The sequence below is a fragment of the Chamaea fasciata genome, unplaced genomic scaffold (assembly GCF_029207755.1).
Source record: "Chamaea fasciata isolate MVZ Bird 193981 ecotype frontalis unplaced genomic scaffold, bChaFas1.0.hap1 SCAF_3, whole genome shotgun sequence".
NCBI classification, from domain to species: Eukaryota; Metazoa; Chordata; class Aves; order Passeriformes; family Sylviidae; genus Chamaea; species Chamaea fasciata.
In genome coordinates this window covers 104,822,279-104,838,291 of record NW_027094088.1, presented here as the reverse complement: position 1 = coordinate 104,838,291, position 16,013 = coordinate 104,822,279, and positions in this window count along the sequence as shown.

Sequence of the window (16,013 nt, the reverse complement as noted above, 5' to 3'; positions counted from 1 at the left end):
AGGTTGCCATCAGGCTTCCCAAAAAAGGGGAAACCCCAAAACCCCCACACCCCTTAGTGTGTCACAGGACAAGTCCTCTGACCACGGTCCCTCACTGATGGCACTGGGGACACTTAGACACAAAATGCTCCATGGCCATGCTCCTAAAGAATCTTCCAGAAAGCTTCAAATCCCCAATCTGCTTAAAAAGAAGAATTGTTTAAATGCAAGACCCTGAAATATTTATTTTTTTATTAGTAAATCACATAATATTCAGTTTACATGGCAGTGTATGGAAGCTATTTTTGTGGGTAGGTGTCAATAATGGTTAAGAAGAAAAGCTGACTTATCCCACTGCAAAATGTGTTTGAGCAGGAAAAATTAGGTTTTCTAGGCTTACATGTATTTCTGAAAAACAAAAAATGTTTGCTTTAAAATTAAAAAACTGGAATTGAAAAGAATTTCAAACAAATATTGTAATTCAAATTTGCAACCGCAAGAAACAAGTCCGTTTTCAGTTATCTTTAATGTAGAAGCCTTTTTTTCCCCACTAACAGGCAAACAACTTCCTTGGGGAAAAAAAAATTCTAATGCACTTTCGTGAATAATATTCATGGCAAAAAGGTGGGGGTTATTTCTAGCTAGCTTGTACAGAAGACATGATCACTCCCACTTCATGTCATAAATTTGCACAGTGGAGCACTCTTGGCAGTCTTCTGATGGGACCATTTTTTAAACTATAATAAGTAGATCTCCTCAGTCTCTCCTCCAGTCTTGTCATAAATCTATCACACCAGCCCCTGGCTTTCCATTTCAGCCCACACACACCTGCCTCATCCCCTTATACTTTCTCTAACATACTTTATTTGTACATAGCAGCTTCTCTCTCAAGGACCTCACAACTTGGGTGTGCAGCACCATCCCAGCCTGCCTCTCAGTACTGCTGTTCAGCTTGGCTTCACATGCAGCAGGGTAAGTGCAAGTGAGGTTGTGCTGGCCAAAAGTTGTGAGAAGCAACACAAATTGCAAAAAAAAACTCTTCTTCAGGTGAGGTCCCCATGGTAAGGAAGTTGTCCTGAAAGAAGGACCAGAGGCTGTTAAAGCAGGTAGGGCTCCTCAACCTTGCCCAAGACAGGAATGCAAGACCAAGATCATAACCTTGCACAGATCTGCCAAGAGTTTCAGCACTTTCTTCCCATATTTGAACTGAAGGCTGCAGCCCTTTCACTGCCATGCTCCATGTGGATCAAAACAGAGCCCACACTCCAGTTCTTCCTCCAAATTCACTTTCCAAGCTTCTTACAATATTATCTGTTCCTTTTTTTGGAGTCTGGACACACCATGCTACAGGTACAATAAATCATGAAGCTCTCATGCTGAGGTGCCCAAACTGAACTGACAACCTTCAGGGTAGAATCATAGCCTTGTATCTATTTTATGTACCATGCCTTCTTCGGGGCATGGCCAAAGCTCCTGCCATCAGAAGTCACATTCAGAAATGTTTCTTTTTCTGCAGGTCCCTCTCACACCTCCAGCACAGCTGACACCACAGTCCCGTGTAAACTCCTGCCCCCCCCACCTTTGTCACATCCCACCTTCCTGGCTCCCACAGCCACAGCCTTTGTGCGGTTCCACTGCAGAGCCCAGCTTTGCCACAACTGCACCCCCAGCTACCACAAATTTTCTGCAGTAGATTCAAGACCTGAAGAGTTTTAGTACCTACTGCCTCACTTTCCCATGCCCCAGCTTAGCCAATTCTCTGCAGTGCCACATCTGCTGGGGCCCAGGAGCTGCGGCAGTGCAGAGTCTGCAGACCATGTCCCACGCATGGCCAAGCCCTGCAGGCAGATCCATGAGGGCAGTTCTGTGGCACTGTGATGTCTCTGTGCTCACAATCCACATGCCTACTGCAGCCCTTTGGCACAACCAAGCAGCCACCATTATTTACCTGCATCCAGAAACCAAAGGAACTTTGCAGAAAACTCATCCTCTCCCTGGGAACCATGTACTGGAGTCTTCCAGTGAGGGCTTCAGGATGAGAGTGAACAATATGCAGCAGACTCCTGCCTCCTGCCACTGCCTTTGCCCAGGCACATTACCCAACATCCTCAAGACTCTTCGCCAATGATCCCAGAAAGGGCACCTCAGCTGGTCATGAGCCCAGTGCACTGACCCTGTGGCAGAAAATGAACAAGAAACCCAACTCTTGACAAGCCTGTGAGTTCATTCTGATCCCTTTGTGGGAGTTCATTCCTCTAGACTTCAACAGAAGCATCTCCTCTGCCCTGACTCAGTCTCCTACAGCATCACAGATGAATCACATCCTCAGACAGCCTCTGTTCCCTTTACTGGGAGTCCCAGGCAGCTGTCTCTAACACAGGCTAAAGCTCTGCAGATGTCCATGCTCAGACATTTGGCTTCCCTGCTCTGGGCCAGCTGCTGGTGAGAAGCAGATCCCTGTTTCTTCCCACACGTTCAGCTTTCTAGAGCTGCCTGAAGGAGAACACTGAAGCTTTTCTCCTGAAAGGAGGCATCCAGGACTGGGCTCCAGCTCTGTGCTAAGTACTCCACAGCTGCTTTTCCCTTGCTTCTTCTGCTTCTGCACTACAATGGGACAAGCAGCAGTGACAGTACTCTGAATGGGATGCTTGGGGTCAATACCCTGTTCAGAAAAGTCAAAAGGCCATCTAAATTACCGAGTGCTTTTTGAGCACTCTGAAGCCTTGGGATTGGGAGATGAGGAAGATACTTTTGAGCCACTGTCCTCATTTTCCAGCTCCCTAGGTTGTTCATGAGACTCAGCTGAATCTTAAGCTTCAGATTTTCACCCAGAAAAACTAGGATATTTTTAATACCAGCATTTTCCACACAATTTGATAAATACTTCACTTTTAAAATCAAGTTCGGGTCACCTGCTGCATCCTGCAGGTGGCCATAGCTCAGCACTTTAATTTCTGTGTGGTACCTTGTCAACAGCCATGGGGCTGGTCTCCCCTGATCCCTTCACATGTCACCCCATTTGAATTCATGTCCTTTAGGAATGTGTTTCTCATATTACAGTGGCTTGGCCTCTGAGCGGTTTTTTGAACAGACAGCTACAGCTGGGGATTTTTGTCTCTGCACAGACTTTGAACAGCTGCTTGTGGTTCCACCCAGTCCAGCTCCCACCCTCTGGTGGAAAGCACGTCAGGCTGGGAGGAACAAAATAGCAGCAATCCTCGGGGTGTCGTGGATCTGCAGTGGGAGCAGGACACAGCAGAGCAGGGTCAGCAAAGAACCAGCTGATGAATTGTACAGGCCAAATGTGGAGCTCCCTGAATGTCATCGATGAAAAATGGGGGCTTTTTACAACACAAATGGAAGATGACCCTGGCTGGGGAAGGGCTGATGGGATGGGAAGCAGTTTTTGTGTAGCATGGCTGCTCCTCTTCTCTCTGTGTGTCAGACCCAGGGGAGCGTCACAGAGGTGGGTATGCTCTTATTACCCAGAAATGTTCATGGCATTTGTAGATGGGCATTAAGCACAGATGATGGCATCAGTATAACAAATTTTTTACCACTTGGAACTGAAGAGTCCCAGGAGACTCTGCAAATACAAACTGTGCTCCTCCAAGGATGTGACTTATTACTGGCTTAACCCCAGTGTCTGAGCTGCCAATAAACAGTCCTGCTCTTCCACTGTCCCATCCCTGCAGTCTTCTCCCTCCTCATCAGTTTTGCAGAGTGACACTGGAAGTTTTGTGGAATGGCTTTTCTGATCTGGCTGGAAAATAGGTTTAGTCCAGGTTTTAGGGGGTTTTGGCTGGGCTGATTTTCAAGCCTGATCACTGACCTGACCTGATATACTGAGCAGGCACAAGGGCAGTGAGCTGATCCAAGGAATGGAGTTTAAAACACATGAAAAAAGAACATGTGTATAAAAACAAGGTCAAGGAGCAGACAAGATCTCATGGTTACAACCTGGCACAGCTGCGTTTTCCCTCCCGGTGTGTCAGTTTGATGATGGTGCTGCTGCAGGAGAAACTTTCTCTCCGAGAACCATCTTGCAGGCAAACCTGAGCCTGGACTTTGTTCTTTTTCTGGAGAAATGTAAAATCTGAATTGCTCTGAAGGGGGTGAGACGATCTCCTGGGTTTCTTGCAAACATGATCCCAAACACACCAAGATTTTTCCTCTCTGTCCAAAAAGCAGTAGAAGAAATTCAAAACATCTCTGTGGTTGAGCAGAAGGCTGCACTAACACATCTTCAGAGTGAGCTGTTGTTCAGATGCTCTCCTTATCATGGAAAAAAATCAACAACGGTTTTCTCTCCTCTCCCACTTGCCCAACAGGTCTTCAAGGAGACACACACCCAGGATCAAATTTTTTTGTTGCAAAGAACATGGTGATTTGAATAATCCTGAAATTTCATGTCTTCACAAAAGTAATGTTCTCTCAAAACTACTGCTTTGTTAGGATGTAATTTTTAAGTTTTAAACTGTAATATCCAACATTGCAGTGAAAAACAAATTAAAAATCCCACGTCCAAAAAAAAAAAAAAAAGATGTTTTATTTTGAAATTATGTTGAAGCCAGACACATCTACATAATGTGAATCTTCTCTTCTGAAGTAAAATTTCAGGCTAAATCAACATGGCTTTACAATATATTTTCATAGCAAGTGACTCTTTAGAAATGCAAAATAATTTCTCAGCAAGTTACACACCAAAACTCAAGAATGTGGGAAATCCAGATCAGGAGCAAGCTGAGAGTGTGCCTACTTGAGTTCTTGTTAAGATGGATTAAGTCTTTGCTGTGGACTGGAGATTTCTCAAAGGTGGGGCAGCAAGGTGTTGTCTCTGGTGAGATTAGGAAATCTCTATTTTTATTTCCACTGCTAATACCCCAGACAATATAAATGTGCAGAATGTGATCTAGTAAAAGCTTTCAGTCTCAGTAGAGGCTTTGCATTCCAGCTGTCAGATTTTCACTTGTTTACCTTGGAGCCTAGCTTCAAGGGATACGATAGAAGAGATAATTGGAGTGGAGTGGCCACCAGCAAGAGAGAAAAAAAACGTTTCAATAAAAAGTATTTTATTCTGCTATGGATACTTATATGAACAAATGGCACCCTTGGGTACAAACCAGAAATAATCCTAAGCATTTCTCTCCCTCCCTCTCTCCCCATACCTCCCCTGCATCAGGTTTCATACCACACACAACATCGCTGCACACAGATTTCTATCAGTGTTTCACTGCAATGAGCCCCAGGAGCTTTCAGAGCCAGGATTGCTATGCTGTTCCAAAGGCACTGTGGAACAGGAAGTTCAGGAGCTGAAACTGAGCAGGGACTGGGGATGTCCCTCTCACTGGCACCTGCCTCCCCTCCTTGTTTCCCTGGTCATTGCTGTTGCATCCTTGCCCCGGGGAAAGGCTGAGCCCTGGGACTGCCCCATCTTGCTCGTGTACCTGACACCAGCCCCCAGCCCTTGCCCAGCCCCTGGATCTGAAGGGTTTGCTTCTGTGATTTGTCCAGTACAGAGATAAGAATAAACCCTGAAACTCTAACAGGACCTCACACTTTGAACTCTGCTTCCCTCCCTGTAGTAGCCCAAATCTGGCTTTCACAAGAGACAAAAGGTTTTCAGGTTGTCCAGGCCCAGCCTTTGAAAACATGTTTGAAATCAAGTAACCTTCTTTATTAATAGCACCTCTCTAAACAAAACCTTCTGAAGGAAGTACTGTGTTTATGTGCTGACCCTGTTGTCAGAAAATCAGAAACCCAAAGTCTGACTGCAACAGCAGAAACTCACAGGAGAAATACCTCAAAGCTATGTATGGCTCATACTGAATTTTGCTACTCAGCCCTGCCTCCCTGTGCCCCCTTGGCAGTTGAGTCTGTAAATTGGATAAACTACTTCAACTGGCCCTTCAAATCAACTAACTATCTCTCTAGCAAGTCATTAAATTAGCATGGCAGATGAGAAATCCCTGTCACTGCATGTTTTCATTATTGCCTCCTGAGGGAACTTGAACTCCAGTGAAGATGTGGCCAGTAAAATCAGCAACTGAAAGCCCATGTGGGCATCTTGTATATCACAGCCATGACGAGAACTGGGAGTGGTGAGCAGCACCCCCAGCCAAGCTGGTTGTGTCATCTCTAGCTGGGAGCTGCTGCCTCTGTGCCAGACGAGCCACTGGAGTGTGGCTCCATGCCCAGTCCTGGGCTGCAGGATGAAGGATGTCCCTGGGGCTACAGCTGTGCACATGGTAGCACCAGCTCCTGACTTGGGGTGTGACACTGCACAACCTTCCCACACCCCAACAGCATCTTGGAGCTGGTAATGGCTCTCCTGCACGGCAGGGGTTGATGGGTCAGTCAGCTGTGGCCAGAAAGGTGGTTGGTTTTCAGTCTGCTCAGCTCCCTCACCTTGCTCCCTGCAGGAGCACCTAGGCCAGCACATGCAGCCCTGGTTTAGAAAGGTTTAAGATGCTGTGCCCTTTGCCATCATGACTGCTATGATGTAATTTGAGAGTCTGATCTGTCCTCCCCAGTCAAGTCCTGCATGGGCCAGGAAGTCTGCCCTTGATGACTCCATGGGAAGCCAGAACCCACCACTTCTGCCTGAATCTTCATCTTTGTTTTTCTGCTATCTTGTTCTAAAGCACTGCATTTAACTTTGCAAAGGCAATGTTAAACCCTTTAGGTTTCTCATTTGAACATGACTCTTCATGTCAGTGTCTTCACTGATAAATTCATGTATGAATTTCCAAGGTTTTTACACCTATCCTTCTTACCTTGTCTTAACAGGAGAAGTGATTAATGACACCAATATGAGCATGCCCTTCTTAAGTGATAAATGACTTTTACATCAAGTATGCAAAGATCTTAGGAATGCACAGGCCACTGCACATTGCAAAACAATGACAAAAATGGACGAAGGCTCCTCTTTTTCACTAACTATCCTAGTCAACAAAGTTTCCTTAATTAGACTGTTTGGTTAGATGTTTGTTTCTTAGCAGGAGGAAGTTAAAAAAATGAAGCCCCTGAACACCAATGATGAGTATAAATTTTGTTTTTCCTAATGTTGCTGCTATTTTCCGGTCACATTTTTTACTGCTGAACACTTCCTGTGCAGGATTTCCACCAGACTTCTTACGTGTACTTGCCCCAATGTGCGGTTATGTTCATCCTTCACTGAAAAGAGATACTCTCACACAGAGACAATCTGGTGTTTTTAAATGCATATGGCGCTGTAGCAAAAGCACATCTGAATGATCTTGAGGGAGCTATTCATCAAAGGCCTAAATATCTCAGAAATACTGTGAATTCCTTTTCATTTCAGATTTTAATATTCAATGGGCAGGATCTGCTGCCAGTGACACGTACAAAAATGTTGAACTGACCCCTCAGTGCTGCTTTGATTTCACTGATTTGCTGGAACATGGTGTTTGTATGCACAGTGGAAAAGAGTGTCAAAGCACTTTGATTTATGCCAGATTTTTACTGCTCTCATTAATGCCATGCTGTGGTTTACCCTCTGGAACGGCTGGGAGCTGATGGTGCTATGGGCTCCTTTGGAAGGATCTTAATGTCTCACCACGGGTTCTCCCAGGCCTGGGAAGGGGCATTGGCTTTCTTAGATCCCAGCCCAAACTATAAGAACTACAACAGAGTCTCCTCTTCCCTCTTTTTGGGCCATAATTTGGGATATGAGGCTTGGAAGAATGCAATGTTTCTCAAAATTTCTTCAAAGTCAAGTCCAGTGTGAGGCACTCCCAGAAAGCATTTCAAAAAAGTAATGCAGGAGATTTGTGTCAAAATAGCCCTTCTCCAGGAACTACAACAACAACAACAACAAAAACAACAAAAACAACAAAAAAAAAAAAAAAAAAAAAAAAAACCACAAAAAAACCCCAAAACACCTCCCACAGCTGGCCAGTCCCAAGTAGACCCAGCAGGAAAGGCACAAAAATACAGAGTCCCTGGTGACTCCTGAAGGGCCTTGCCAGGGTGGTCCTTGCACCAGGCTGGTTCCTGAGGTACAAAGAAATTGTCAGCTCACTGCTACTCAGAAACCCAAAATGGGAAACCCCAAACAAGCTCAAAGCAGCAAAGCAGTGAAGAAGAAAGCTCATTCCTGCTTTATCCAAACAGAGTCTGTTGCTGGTGAGCCCAAAGGGACAACAGAAATGTCACCGAGGTTGGGATCTCAATTTGTCAGCCTAGATTATCTCTGCATAAATCCCATGAAGCAGGGGGCATTCCTGCATGGTGTTGGGGGGGCTGCTTGGCCTGCTCAGCCACCAAAGTGCCTGCCAGGGTTTCTGAACATACTTTCCTTCAGCAAAATGACTCTGCTCATCCCGACGCTGAGCCCCAAGCCTGGCATGGTGCTGTGCCAGTCAGGCACCCTGAACCCTCATGGGGGTGGTAATAAAAGCCACCCTCTCTTAGCGGAGAAAGATGAAACCACAAGTTCAGAAAGATGTAAGGGCTTGAGTAGGGAGGGTCAAGCCTTTTTAAGTGATCAGATTAGATAGAAGCACTATTAATAAAAGGCCAGATACTGGTCAAAGCCACTGTGTAAAGTTGTGTTGATTTGAATGGGTGCAAGGGAGAACCCTGCAACAGCAAGGTTTGAGGGGACACTCCTGACTTAGACCCTGACACTTAAGCCTTTCAGGTCTTCTCTAGGCAAGGATGGGAGGCTGGACAATGTTCTTTCCATGGGTCCTTTCCAATCTGAATTATTTCCTGGGTCTATGAACATGTTCTCAATGTGAAGAAGAATTTCCTAAAGTTTCTAAAGATTCTTGAGAAACTGATGGGTTAAGAAACATATTTACTGTGCTTTCTGGTGAGTGTCCTTTGCTGAGACTGAAAATATCTCAGTTCAGTTGCTGGCACTGCCTCAGGCTTTCTGGGTGATCCTGAAAATAAAAACAGTAGGCCTAAGTGTCCCAGAAACACAGCATCCTTTTTTTTGCCAGGAGCCAAAACAGGTGCTGGGTAAACTGCTGAACCACTAATCCCTGTGCTGCACTTTTAGTGCCCAAATGTTCAGGGATGAGAGCAACCCTCTCTTCCTTCTGCTCTTTGCCTGTCTCTGGAGAAGAGCCCTGTTTTGTCTCTGTGTTCTTAAGTGATCCAGCACAAGAAGACCCAAGTCTCACCAAGCCCTTGTTGCAGTCAGCTGCAAGCTCCTCTCGCCTCTGATTGCCCACAGGCACAGCACCATGAAAACATTGCCTTCTGTCACTTAATTTGTCACTGAAGAGCAAACCCTGGAGGATAAATTCAAAGACTGCTTGTTCTTTTTTTTATGCGATTCAGAAACACATTTCCACTTTGGTTTTGAAGATGGTTTTACAAAGAAACCTAGTACACAAGTCAGACAGCAGTTTCCTCTTTGCAGGTGCATAATGTCAATCACACCCTCCTGCCTGAGCTTTGTCCTCCTGCCTGGCCTACCGATAGTGCAGGATGTACTGAGGATGGGAAAAGGGTGGGACAGGAGACAATAAATCCTCTGGCACAGCTCAACTGCCCTCACTCAGTGCAGAGTGCCTGTGCCAGGCAAGTGCAAAACTCTTCTTCCACCAGAGCCTGCAGAGACAGGGGTTAGTTTGCTGTGATTTAGAAAATCCAAAGGTTTGTGCCAAACCCTAAACCCAACACTTGTGTTGTCACTGATACCATTGCAGGAGGGAGCCAGAGGCATCAATCAGTAAATTCAAGAGAATTAAAACCATCTGCTGCCCAGGACTGCCAGCCTGCATGTCCCTGCAGAGTCTTTTGAGGCAAGCAGTTTCAATATCCAAGTTGAATTTCCTTGAAAGCCACCTAAACCCAGCCAGAAATGCTGTCCCTCTTGCACACAGAAGGAGATAAAAGCCAATCGAAGCAACAATTTTACTGGATACTCTAGATCTTTCTAGGACACTTCCAGAAAGTCTTGAGTTGGAAGGGACTTTAAAGATCATTTAGCTCCAAACCCCTTGCCAGGAGCAGGGACATCAGCCACTAGATCAGGTTGCTCAGGGCCCCATCCAACCTGGCCCTCTAAGATCTTTGCAGAGTAGTCAGATATAAGTTCATGGTCAGCAAATGCAGACATAGGTATATACACACACCTTTTGGCTGGATTGGAGTTCTCACATTGGCTGAACACCTGTCCTAAGGAGTCTCCCATGTAAACAGGCATCCATGTCAGTCTAATTTTCACAGCCCTGTGGGTAATACTCTGGATTCAGCATGCGGGGTTCCAAAAGTGGACAAAATGTGACCAGAGAGTGATAAGTCAGTTCCTTAAAAAGGGATGGGAAAGAGGTCTGATTTATTATTTATAATCTAGAGACAAACACCATCAAGGGGGCAATAAGATCATTTTTCAGCGGACTGCATAAAGCTGAAAGAAGTATCCTCTCAGTCTCTTTAAATTCCTGTGAGCTGAAAGTGCTCCCATCTCAGCAGCAGTTTTCTCCAGAAGCCAACTCTCAGTGCCTTTTGCCAATAGCAGCTCGAATTACATTAAAAGGATGATTTGCAGAAGCAGAAGGAGGAGAACATGTGCAGGGCAATGTTATACAACATAGTAAGGAGTTTGCACACTTTTGTTGTTCCAGCAAACCACTTACAATGACACTCACATAATCCTATTTTCTCTCTGTGTTTTGGAGATAAGACAACTTTGAATTCTTTTGTGAGATTATCTGATAGATGCAGAACTTGGACTCATTGCAGCCATTCAAGGGGAGCTCGATGACCCTAAAACAATTCTCTTCTATGAATGGCCATTGTGTTTGCATAAAAACAATGGCATGGGATGTCACACATGCTTTCCTGAGCTTCAGAGAGGGATGCTCAAATACAAGAACTTAAAAATGAAACATTTCTTTGACGTGGAAGACATTGCAGTGTGTGCTGCCACTTCTCTTGTGTTTATGTAAGTACATTTACCTCCTGTCTTGGTTTAGGAAGACAGGTATCTGCTAGGTAAAATTACAATCAGAGGCTCTTCGGCAAAGATTTGGGAAATAGGAATAGCAGTTCTTTACTAGTATGTAATACAAAGCAAACAAACACAAAAAAAAACTCCCCCCCCCACCAAACAACTACAGCATTAATGACAAACGACAACAGTACCAAGAACCTTGAGGGTTTTGTTTCACAAAACCCAGGGCAGTTTGGTTTCGGTGTCCCTGCAGGATCCTCAGAGCACCAAGCTGGAACAGTGGAAAAGTCCCGGGCTGGTAGCTGGGATGGCAGGGTGTCCCGGCAGGCAGGGGCAGGATGTCCCGGCAGCGCAGGGAGTGCAGGGTCACGCTGCAGCAAGAGGAGCAGCGCCGAAGAAGCTCGAAGGCGAGGCAGAAAGCGCCCAGCTTCTGCTCGGCGTGCTTTGCGGCGGCTGAGATCCTCGAGGAGCGGCCGACACGCGTCTCCCGAACGCCGGAAGCAGAAAAGCACGCAGCTGCCTCAAGCTGTGTCTTTTTTACCTGCGTTATCTCCCCCTTCCACCTTTTGTCCATCTCTTTGTTTCAGCCAAGCACTCTCAAGTATCCAACACCCGGTCCCCTTGGCAACCCGTGGGGAAAAAATTCCCCAGAGAAAGAAGGAACAAACCCAACCCCCAACACCTCCAAATGCTGTCCTTTCTCCCCAAGCCTTACCTGTAATTAGAATTCTACCTTTAAATCTGAGTGCAATTTGTGGGCTTAATAGGGCATCCAGCAGCAATAATGGCAGTAATTACAAACGTGTTTGGTGTTCAGAGCTAAAGAAAAACACACTAAAGATGAAAAATGTGATCACTCAAGAATTCTTTTGAAGCAGCACAGGCAGAAATGGGCACGTTTGCATGGCTATAAGTATCAGCAGCACAGAACTTACATTATTTAGGGCACGTGTGTGATGAGCGCTCTTCTGAAAGACTCTGGGCAGCGATAAAGCTTGAGAGCACAAGCGACCTGGGAAATATCAAAATATTATAATCTGCTTTGGAGACACACTGCTTTTCTTTATGGCTTGCAAAAATATACTCGAGATTCCAGCTGCACTCTGCTGCAGGAGTGCCTGTTTATGGCAAACGGAGAGTGCACGGGGAAGTATTGCTAAAGAAGTTGGCAACGGATCAGCATGAGCAACTTGGTAGCAAGTCACTTTAATGGCATTGTATATCCTGTCCTGAGAGTCATGGTGAAACCTCTCAGGGAACAGTTTGTAACAACCACCTTCCAGTCATCCCACATGTATCATCAGGACCCAAAACACATGCAGTGTGGACACAAGACAAACTGGTAGGGATCTTGATTGTCACAAGTTGTTCCTTGGGTCCTTAGGTGAAATTCTGCTTGAATTTGGCAATGTCTTGAACACAAACTGTTCCCAATAAGCCATCAGGAGACCTGAAGTACTCCATTTTTTTCATCTGCCCTCCCAAGTGTAGGAGGACAAACTGAATATCTCTAAACAACAAAGTACTGTAGCTCATCTCCTTATTTTATTATTTTTCATTTATTCATTAACCATTTCTCCAAGTAGCTCCTCTCAGGCACTAATAAACTTGCACTATAATAAAACTGGGAGGTTTCTCATTTTTTCAACCTGCAAAATGATGTATGAGAAGGCAGAAGTTCACTGATATTTTTATTTAACCCCAAGCTGCTCCTTTCTCCAGTTATCACACCATATAAGTCCAAGATGTGCAACCAAGAGATGTCTGACTCCAGGCACTTGGTCTCAGCACATGCAGTACCACAAGGAACAAGCCATGCTGTGGGACTTTTGTAGTTCTTTCCTTCTGGAATTTCTCACTTATTGTTCCTCCTTCAGTCTCTCAGGAGGAGGAGGTGGTGCACTGTTTCTGGTGTCAGCTGTGCCACCACCCCCAAGCTCTCGTGTATCTGCCGGCTGGGGAAACAAGGTCCTAAGCTGAAAACGTGACAGATGGTGCTGGTGGTTGATGAAGTTAAATCACACCCTTGTTCTGCAGAACCAGGCAGAAATCTAACACGTCTCTGCACCTTGGACAAGCCAAAATTAAATGCTTTTAACCTCAAACTGCACGCTGGTACTTCTCCAATGCTGTTATCAGTTTAGGCATTGAGGTGGGAGGTAAGAGAAGTGTTTCTCGTGACACGCAATCATTTCACACAGTTGAGAGTGGGAACACAAAATGCCACTGAAACAGCAGTCATCCCATGACCCTGCTCTGTGCACTGATGCTGGAAGAGATCTATCCAAGCTCACAAGGCAGCTGCTGCAGAGCCAAGGCTCCAGGTATGGGTTAGATGGAAGAGACATGGGACCCACCTAGATTATGCTCTGCAGTCCCCTAAAGGCTGCTTGGAAGGTTGGATCAGCTGACTCCACAGGCAGCAAGCCTGGAGGAAAGTCCCCTGCTTGAACACACCAGGTGGGTTAGCTATTCCCAGCCCACAGGAGGGTCTCAGGTCATCCCTTCTGTCCCTGAGAAGTTGGGATGCCAATGTGCTGGGCAGCCCATGTGTGCAGAAGTGGCCCTAGAGCCTGATACTGTTCCAGCTGCTCTCCTTAAAAGTGGCATTAGGCTCAATTTAGTTGCCTAACCAGCAGTGCCCAGTGCTATTAAGGCACCCTTTGGCCTTTGCTTCCTTACTGCTGCAAACTCTGTGTCCATCTCATAACCATGGCACGCTTTTGGCTCTTAAAGGGCATCCCACATGGCACAGAGTGTCTATATTTCTGCTCACAAACCAGGTGGACAATACTCAAATCCTCACTTCTTAAAAAATATTGGCATGCACAACATAAGCTCAAACTTAGAAGATATAGTGCCTGTCAGTTTGTGTTTCTGTATGCAGGACTCAGTGCATGTGGATGAAGATGTAAATATGTGCCTGAGCTTATGCGAACTTTCAACCAGGAGAGTAGCAGCTCTCGCCAGTAGTTTCTGAATCTCATTTTCTAAATATACCATGCCCGATTCAAGGGAGGAACATGGTTTGGCACCTCCCAAGGGAAAACACAGATGTCTGGCTCCCAATGCCTGGAATTTCTTGAACTTCTGTGGACAAAAGGGGAAAGGTCAGAGGTAGAGCAGCAGTATTTATCTGGACTCATTTTCTACCAATTGTTCAAAACCACATACAGATAGGGCATTTCAAGACCCATGGGGTCGGCCTGCACAGCCTGGCAAATTCCAGTCATTCCTCCAGGCTGATGGGGGCTATCCAAGCCCCACTGAGGTAAAGTGGATCCATCAGCCCACAGTCTGATGAGGAAGGACCTGTTTCAGACAGACCACTCTGTCCCCAAAAAGACCATCCCACCCCCATGGCACCAGTCCTATGCTCCATGGGGAAGAAATCCTGGGCCTCAGGAGGTGTCTCACCTGCCAGGAAGATGGGTGCCCCACAGAGACAGACCCAGGGTGTCCAAAAGATTTCTTCCTTTTCAAGCAGGACCACAAGAGAGAGAAGGAGAGAGGAGACACTTTCTGGACTTCAAATATTCCTTTTTATCATGCACTTAGACTTCAATTTACTTAAATTAAAGGGGGTGGTGAGGGCACTGGAAAAGGTTGCCCAGAGAAGCTGTGAATGGCCCATCTCTGGATGTTCAAAGCAAGGCTGGATGTGGCCCTGAGCAACCTGATTAGGTGGAAGATATCCATGCCCATGGCAGGAAGATTGGAACTAGGTCATCTTAAAAGTCCCTTCCAACCCAAAACATCCTGTGATTCTTAAAATTTCAGAATAAAAAGTCTGCAGCACATCCACAAAGTAAAAGGTAGTTTTTAGTACTAGGTCCTCAGGTGTCAGGCAAAAAACCCCTGCAGCCCTAACAAATGAGCTAGGATCAGCACTGTCCCTTCTTGTGTCACTCTCCTAAGAGCAGGTGGCTGCTCCCACAAGGATGGGGATTGTCCCATAGCTGTTTTTCCCCAGCCCAAGCAGTCACACACATGGCTATCAGAGAGCATCCCAGGCCTGGGCACTCACTGGGATGGGCACCCAAAAGCTGCCATTCTCTGCTTTGTCCCAACCCACGTGGAGGAGCAGCCTCCAGCTATACCGAGTGCTTTCCATGCCACCAGAGGATCTACACTCACTGTTGGTGGTGAGCATGGGGCGGTTTCCTCTCAAAAAAAAAAAAAAAAAAAAGCCTACAATGTTCTCCAGCTGCTTTTTTTCTGTAAATATGTTCTGTAGTAAAAACTAAACACTGCAGGAACAACTGCAATGGTTGCCTAAACAACAGGTCAGGATGGCATGATTGCTGTCCCTGACATTACTGCTGCTCAAATAATAGGAAAATACATCACAAATGCTGGCTCATCTCTCCATCCTGCTCCCATGTCACCTGCAAGGGCCACACTTGACCAGTATTTGTCACATGAAAATGTCCCCAGTTGGGAGGAAATTCCTCCCACAGAGGTGGTACTCATTCTGCACTACTTTCAGGTATTTCTGTGGTGAAAAGAGAGAGATCTGAGACATCTGCATCCTCCAGTCTGTCCTGCTCACCCCCAGGCTTTTGAGACCAGAGGGGTTCATGCATCAGCTGCAGCCTTTTCTTATGCTGTCTCTGAATCACCATCTGGCACTGGGTGGTTTCCAGCACCTGGGAAACATGAATATGGATCAATGCAGTTGTTCTTTCTCTCCTTCCCTCTATCTCTGCCTTGGGCATGCTCTGTGCTTACATCTGCAGCTTCAAGGGCTGCAAATACCAATAAAGATCTAAGCAAATGAAAGCTTCAGCCTGCATTCCGTTTGAATGCAAACAAGATGTTTTTAGAAACAGCCCTATTTCATTCACTTATATGTTCTCTGCTGATTTAACCTCTCACAGAAGTTTTTTGGGTTGAGATAAAGTGGTAACATTCCATTCTGGTATCTTCTCTCTTTTTCTCCCCAGCCCCCAAGATGGTCTCAAATGCACTCTCATCCACCTTTCTACTACAACAGATAGAAAATCTGTTTAGAGGTAGCAAGAGCACAACTTCCTCTGTGATCATTCCCACTGGGCCTGCTCCAGGTCAGCACCACTAGGGCAAGCCAACCTACCCA